Here is a 6,000-nt window from a genome sequence, read left to right as displayed (position 1 = left end):
CAAGTGAAACAAATCTTTGTTCTTTGTGATACCCAAAATTAAAAAGTCAAGGGTGATTGTGGCAGGTGTCTAAAAGTGCTATGTACATTATTAGGATACAAATTGCTCTTATATACACCATTGTTGTAGTTATTCTTCCAAAAAGTAACATAAGTGTGGCACACTAGTCTTCTGTTCCTAATGCTATTGCTTTACCCATCTAGCACAAAATTTGGTAGCAAAACCCTTATTGGGTGAATATACCAAAACACCAAGCTTGATCATTCGAATGATAGGCATGGTAGTGCATATCAAACCCATCAATTCCGTATTTCCTCTTCATCAGTAGTGTCGATTTTGCAAATATAGTTATCTTGATAAATTTTATGCATTGTGTCTAACAAATTATATTCTTGATTTAACAGGTCACAATGAGACTTCACCTTGTTAAGAATAGAACGCTTGTGGTGGTTTTTCTTACCAAGCTTTTTCTTTGCGCTCTGTTATTTATTATTGTGAGTTGTGTTGTGCATACTTGAAGATAATAAGGACTTGGATTGTCCTTTCTCTCCTTTTTGTTTTTCTATACAGACGTATATCTAATAATCACAAATGCATTTACACATAATAATTCTACTCAATCAAAGGCAGTGCCTTCGTCTACTGAAGGCGACCTTGTTAAAATAATGTGTGTTTTAAGTGTAATGCATGCCCGCGTGCCTATCCCCAAAAGGGATTGGCAGGCTTCGGTTTAGTGTGTGTATCTACCTTCAGCTTTGAATGTTGCATTCTTCTTTTGGATCGTCCCATGAAACATCAGTCACGTGAAAATGGAGAGAGCCGAGGATAGGATTCGAATCGGAGGAGTGGGCTTTGGGGCCTGCTACTCATGAGCGAATGGTTGTTCCTCGAATGCATACGACTAAAAGTCTTTTTCTATCGTTCCAGCTTCCCCCCCTCACCCCCCTCTCTCTCTCTCTCTCTCTCTCTCTCTCTCTGTGGGGGCATTTCTGGCTATGGCGGAAGAGAGTAGACTATTTTTACCCCCTCGCGTTTGAACAGTTCATTTCCTTTGCAGATCTCGCTCTTGCTTCGAGCAGAGAAGCCCTCTATTTTTCTTGGGCTCGGTCCTCTGCAAGCTCGATATAGCTCGTCCACCTCAGCGCGCGACGGGGACACTTTGTCTCTGTCTTTTGACTAAAATTATTGAGATTAAGAGACCTAACAATTACCTGCAAAACCCTAAGGGACAAATTTGCGGGTATATTTCTGCAGTAATTGTGGAGTGATCTCTCAGATTATAAAGGCCTGCCTCATCATGACATGAAGATGTCACATTGACCATCCATAACCAAGCAACACGCTGGAAGGCTGCATTCGAGGTGCATTCTCATGAAACACTGCACATACAGACGTATTATGCTTTCTTTTAAGTGTAGTAGGTTAGTGCTTTCTTTCAAGTGTACTTGTCTTTGGGTTGTGATGATCATACTGATTAGTTTACGCAACATCGCACTATGCTTATGTACAGATTTTCTATACCTGTGAAATAAGCGCACTCTATTTGCACCTTTGAAGGATGCATACATGTTGTGCATTGGAGAAAAGACTTCAGCGGGTTAAAAAGGAGGAGTTGGGAATTGACATCTAGCTTTGTTATGCAGCTTAAGCTTTGTGCTTGGCATTAGTAGCAAAAACATGGCAGTCTTATTGGGCAACAACCATATGGTAATTGCTAGCATCTATTGAGATACTCTGTATGTGCAAGTACAGATCTTTTCAAAAGATATTGCGACTTTTTGCATTGTGAAGAATGGGATATTGTATGGTATGTCACATGTGGTGTAAAAGTTGCTTTCAAATGATGAGGATATCACAAATATTGCTAGCTAACATGCCCGGACCAAGCATATAGAGATATAGTACCATTTTGTTCGTGAGAAGACCAAGGATGGCTGTATTCGACTAGAGTACATTCAAACTCATTCAACCCTGCTACCTTGTTGTTATCTTTACCAAACCCCTTCCACAAGCGACATTATTCTCTCATGCAAGCTCCTTTGGACTCGTTTTCCGTCTAGGAGTTGAGAGGGGATGTTATTGTTTACATTCCTGTCCGATAGTGGCTCTAGTATCTCCCAGGAGCAAATTAGGGAGTGAGGGTTGTTTTGTGGTTGTGCCATGTCGTATCTGAGGTAGACATATCTTTTCTCGGCGATGTACTCCACGGTATTGCTTTCCCGGTAGGTTGGCATGAGGCGAAATCCTCGTTCCTAGGGTTTCCCGACGTGAGAATCTCGAGTGTTCTGCAGTTGTGCTAATAAATATGTGTCTGATCACTTTTAGCGAGTTTACATATTTATTAGCATTTTTAGGGCGGGGTTCTGCAGTAGGTAGAGCATATTGGCTATTTGCCTATATATGCAACCCCTCCCCTTGTACTTTTGGCATGTTGTGATCATTGCAGAGTTCCCATGTTTAGGTACACTCTCTCTCTAGCATTTCCTCTTGCTAGCATTTTTTGCTATGTGCGGCTAAGCGTTCTCTGCATGTGTGTGTGCGCAGCATTTTTGCGTTGCGATCCCTCTTCCTCTTGCTAGCTCCCTTCCCTCGCCGTGTACATGCCCTCTTTGGTGTGTGGTGGGCGATTCATGCTAGGAGCTTGGGTTTGAGGAGATCTTATCGTGATAGATCGGAGATCCATTGGCTGCCCGGTTTAGATAGGAGGTTCGCTCGCGGTTGCAGACAAGTTCATCATCGGATTCACCCTTTTTGGTTGTACCTTTTGTCACAGGCTTGGGCACCCCAAGTCTAGAATTTTTGTGACACGAGAGAGATTCACTGAAAATACTTCACAACTTTAAATCACAGTTCAATTCGAGACGACGCGGCACGACGTAGTTCCGTGCCCAGAGATATTGGCCCCAAAACTTGGCGCCTCTTTCGGTATTTCTTTATTTTATTAAATCTTGAGCAAAGTACAAATCTTGTTGGGAATCTCCGCTCTCAGTTTTTGCGTCCAGGTGCTATGAGAAGTGAGGTCCCTAAGGGTCCTTTTATTCTTACAAGGGATCCCAAAAGCAGAGCCCCAAAAGCAGTTAAACTCAAAAGCAAATAGTCCCTAAAGCAATTTGTTCTAAAAGCAACCGATCCCAAAAATTTTCCCTAAAAAAAGCATCAGTGCAATTTGCGGAAATCCGTACAGCAGCATGTTAGCATGTCAGCTCGATATGCGGTGATCCGTACTACCATGTCAACAACCTATCAGTGCGATATGCGGGCAGTCCGTACAGTTGTCCGTACAATCTCTGTCACGTCATCACCCCTGCTCGCGAGTGGTCATGTCACGTTACCATTTTGTGACATACCTCCCTCTTGAAAGATATAAGGTGCAACGGAAGTGAATGTTGAACTTTGCTCAAGGTGAGTGCTCCGAACTGTGCTCAAGGTTCCTTTCACTTACGGAAGGGATAGCCTTCCGTTCCTTTAGTGAGAGAGTGCAATGGACACAAACAAAGTGGTGAACACTGTGAATGAAGGTGCTGAGACTGAGAGATAGAGAGAGAAGAGAATACGACACTAGGATGTTGTAAAACCCTCCTCCAAGGGCCCCACTCTCGATGGCGAGAGTCCATCGAGAGTGGTCTACTATTGATTAACGCTAATGGTTGTTGACAGAAAACGCTGTTTTTGATGCTGTTTTGTCGCTGATTTTTTGCTGCAAAAAACGTTGTTTTGTTGACTGTAAAACTGCTGTGGAATCGTTGGCCTGCTGGTGCAGAAAATGCTAAGTAGGTTGGCTGAAAACGCTGAACAGCAGCTCCTAAAAAACGCTACCTCTGTTGAGTCTTGCAAGTGATGAAAACGCTGGCCTAGCTGAGGGGAAAATGCCAGGTCTTCAAGGCTGAAATCGCCAGGCTCCAAGGGAATGAAAAACACTGGGCTTTAGGTCATGGAAACGCTGGCTTTGCTCGTGAAAGAGAACCCCAGGTCCTTGGTTGGTCTTGCTTGTGAAGTTGCCTGTTGAGCAATGCTCCTTCTGCCTCTTCTGCCAGAAAGTGCTAGCGCTAGGTTTCTATATATACAAACTTAGTAAAATTGCCCTACCTAGTCCCAACAAAAGTCACTTAAAAATAATAAGTGAAAAATGTCAAAAATAGGGAAAATAGGTCTATGCACTATAAAAATGCTCCTGATGGGGTAAAGTTTTAAATCTGAGGAGTATCTGCTATGTCCTCCTCCTCTATCTATTTCACATTTAATGCCCGATCGTCTTAACTAAGAACCACCGTTCACTCTACCTTTCTCTTTCCTATCTTGGAAAGTTCGTATCTATTCCTGAATGAGTATCTTCTCGCTCTTTTTCAATTCAGGCTCATACAGGAGCTATCACCGCTCCAAGCCATCATTATCATCTCAATCATAATCGTGTTATATGCTCACAAATAACAGGTTCTTTCATACAACATTGGTTTCATCCAAAAATTCAAGATCTTTTTTTCCGAAAAGTCTTATTCCACGAATTTCATTCAACAAAATAATGCTAATTCATCTATAAGGTTCTATCTAAAATCTGTTTTGGAATGAGTATCTCCTCGTCCCGTTGTATTTCCATTCTGTTAGTCATCCCGATTCTTGTGCCTTGTTGGGGCATTGTGCAACGATATGTCCTTGTTCTCCACATTCAAAACACTTTCCTGCTTTGAAATATTCATCTTTCTAATCTTCTGTCAGTCGAGATCGTGTGTCGGTCTGTCGTCTGTTTCTACTTGTTGAAGGTTCATCTAGTGGGTAAGTCAAGTTACCCAAATGCATAATTAATCCTCGCTTAGCATGTCCCATCAATTGTTGAATGGACTCTGACTTCTTCCCAAGACAGAATTCTTGAATTTCCTTGGGGAGTCCACAACAAAACCTCTCAATCTGTTCCTTAAAACTGATCTTCTTGAAAGAAGAGGTCGGAAGGAAAGTATCCCAAAATCTTTCACAGTAATCATCCAAAGTGTCATCCCTGTTCATCCGAAGATGGTTCCAGTGGGTTCTCACATCTTGTTCATACTCTTGAGTGAGCCATGAAGAAATAAAAAGTTTCTTGAATTTGAGCCACTTTGTCGGCGCTTCTTTTGAAACCGGCCCGTGGGGCGTTGGCTTTCACCCGAAATTCTTTACTTTAGACACACACAGAGTACTTTGCAAAGGTAACCTGTAACGGGGATTAACACCTAAGCACACACACGACTCGGTAGCTAGAATGCTCCGAGCAGACGCCGATAACCTTTAGGCCCCAATATTGGCGCCCCTTTCGGTATTTCTTTATACTTTGAGAGGGTAAATTACAAAGTAGTCCTGGGAATTCTTTACATGTATCCAGCTAGATACCACATGTTTTGGCCAAATTTTGGCAGCATAACAGCCCCAAAACTTGCACGAAACCAATTCCCCTGATGGAACTCTCTTCTACTGGCATAAATCCTTTGATTCCTGCCCAAAAACAGTAAATTCAGCACACTGTATTTACTGGTTTTTGCTCTGTTTTCAACCCCAAACAGTCCCCTAACTGTCCTCTGCCAGTGGGGCTCTATTCCCAATGGTTCTGGCGTCCGTATGGCTGAAAAACTGTCAATTTACAGCGCATACACAGCGCTGAAAACGCACCTGTATGGTGAGGTTATGACCCTCACCGGTGCCTGCTTTGGAGTAGCAGTTAGCTACCTCTTTTCCTGCTCAAGGAGGTTCTTGCCTCAGCACAAAAGCATGAACCCACACAGCTGTACATCAGTCAAATGAAGAGCCCTCTTGTGGGGCATCACATAACTGCACGTAAGGGAGAGAGAGCAGTGTGTAGCGTGCAGGGCATCACTCCTGGCACCACACTGTACATAGAGGGAAAGGAAGCACTCCATAGCTCTTAACCTGTGGCAGGTTCTCAATGAAGCATCCCCCCCGCATAAATCGAGCGTCCCCTTTGTTGCCCTTGACTTGTAATGCATCTGTGAACAATAGATGCAAAAAGGGGAAGAT

At 43.0% G+C, this 6,000-nt stretch overlaps 1 protein-coding gene across 3 annotated transcripts in view; it reads left to right on the top strand.

Moving 5' to 3' along the window:
* Positions 1 to 878: 878 nt before the first annotated feature.
* The window catches only part of LOC147423887 (E3 ubiquitin-protein ligase SINAT3-like), a 58,975-nt gene continuing 53,853 nt past the window's right edge, over positions 879 to 6,000 (top strand). The window contains exons 1-2 of one of the 3 annotated variants that reach the window (XM_086500992.1): positions 885 to 1,361; positions 1,644 to 1,707. The gene's annotated coding sequence lies outside the window, so the exon portion shown is untranslated. Of the gene's footprint in view, positions 1,362 to 1,643; positions 1,708 to 6,000 lie in introns of all 3 variants that reach the window. The other 2 variants (XM_086500993.1, XM_086500991.1) reach the window with 2 other exon arrangements.

The sequence above is a fragment of the Adiantum capillus-veneris genome, chromosome 26, assembly GCF_014529385.1.
Source record: "Adiantum capillus-veneris isolate H3 chromosome 26, ASM1452938v2, whole genome shotgun sequence".
Classification (NCBI taxonomy): domain Eukaryota; kingdom Viridiplantae; phylum Streptophyta; class Polypodiopsida; order Polypodiales; family Pteridaceae; genus Adiantum; species Adiantum capillus-veneris.
This window is presented reverse-complemented; position numbering and strand designations above follow the sequence as displayed.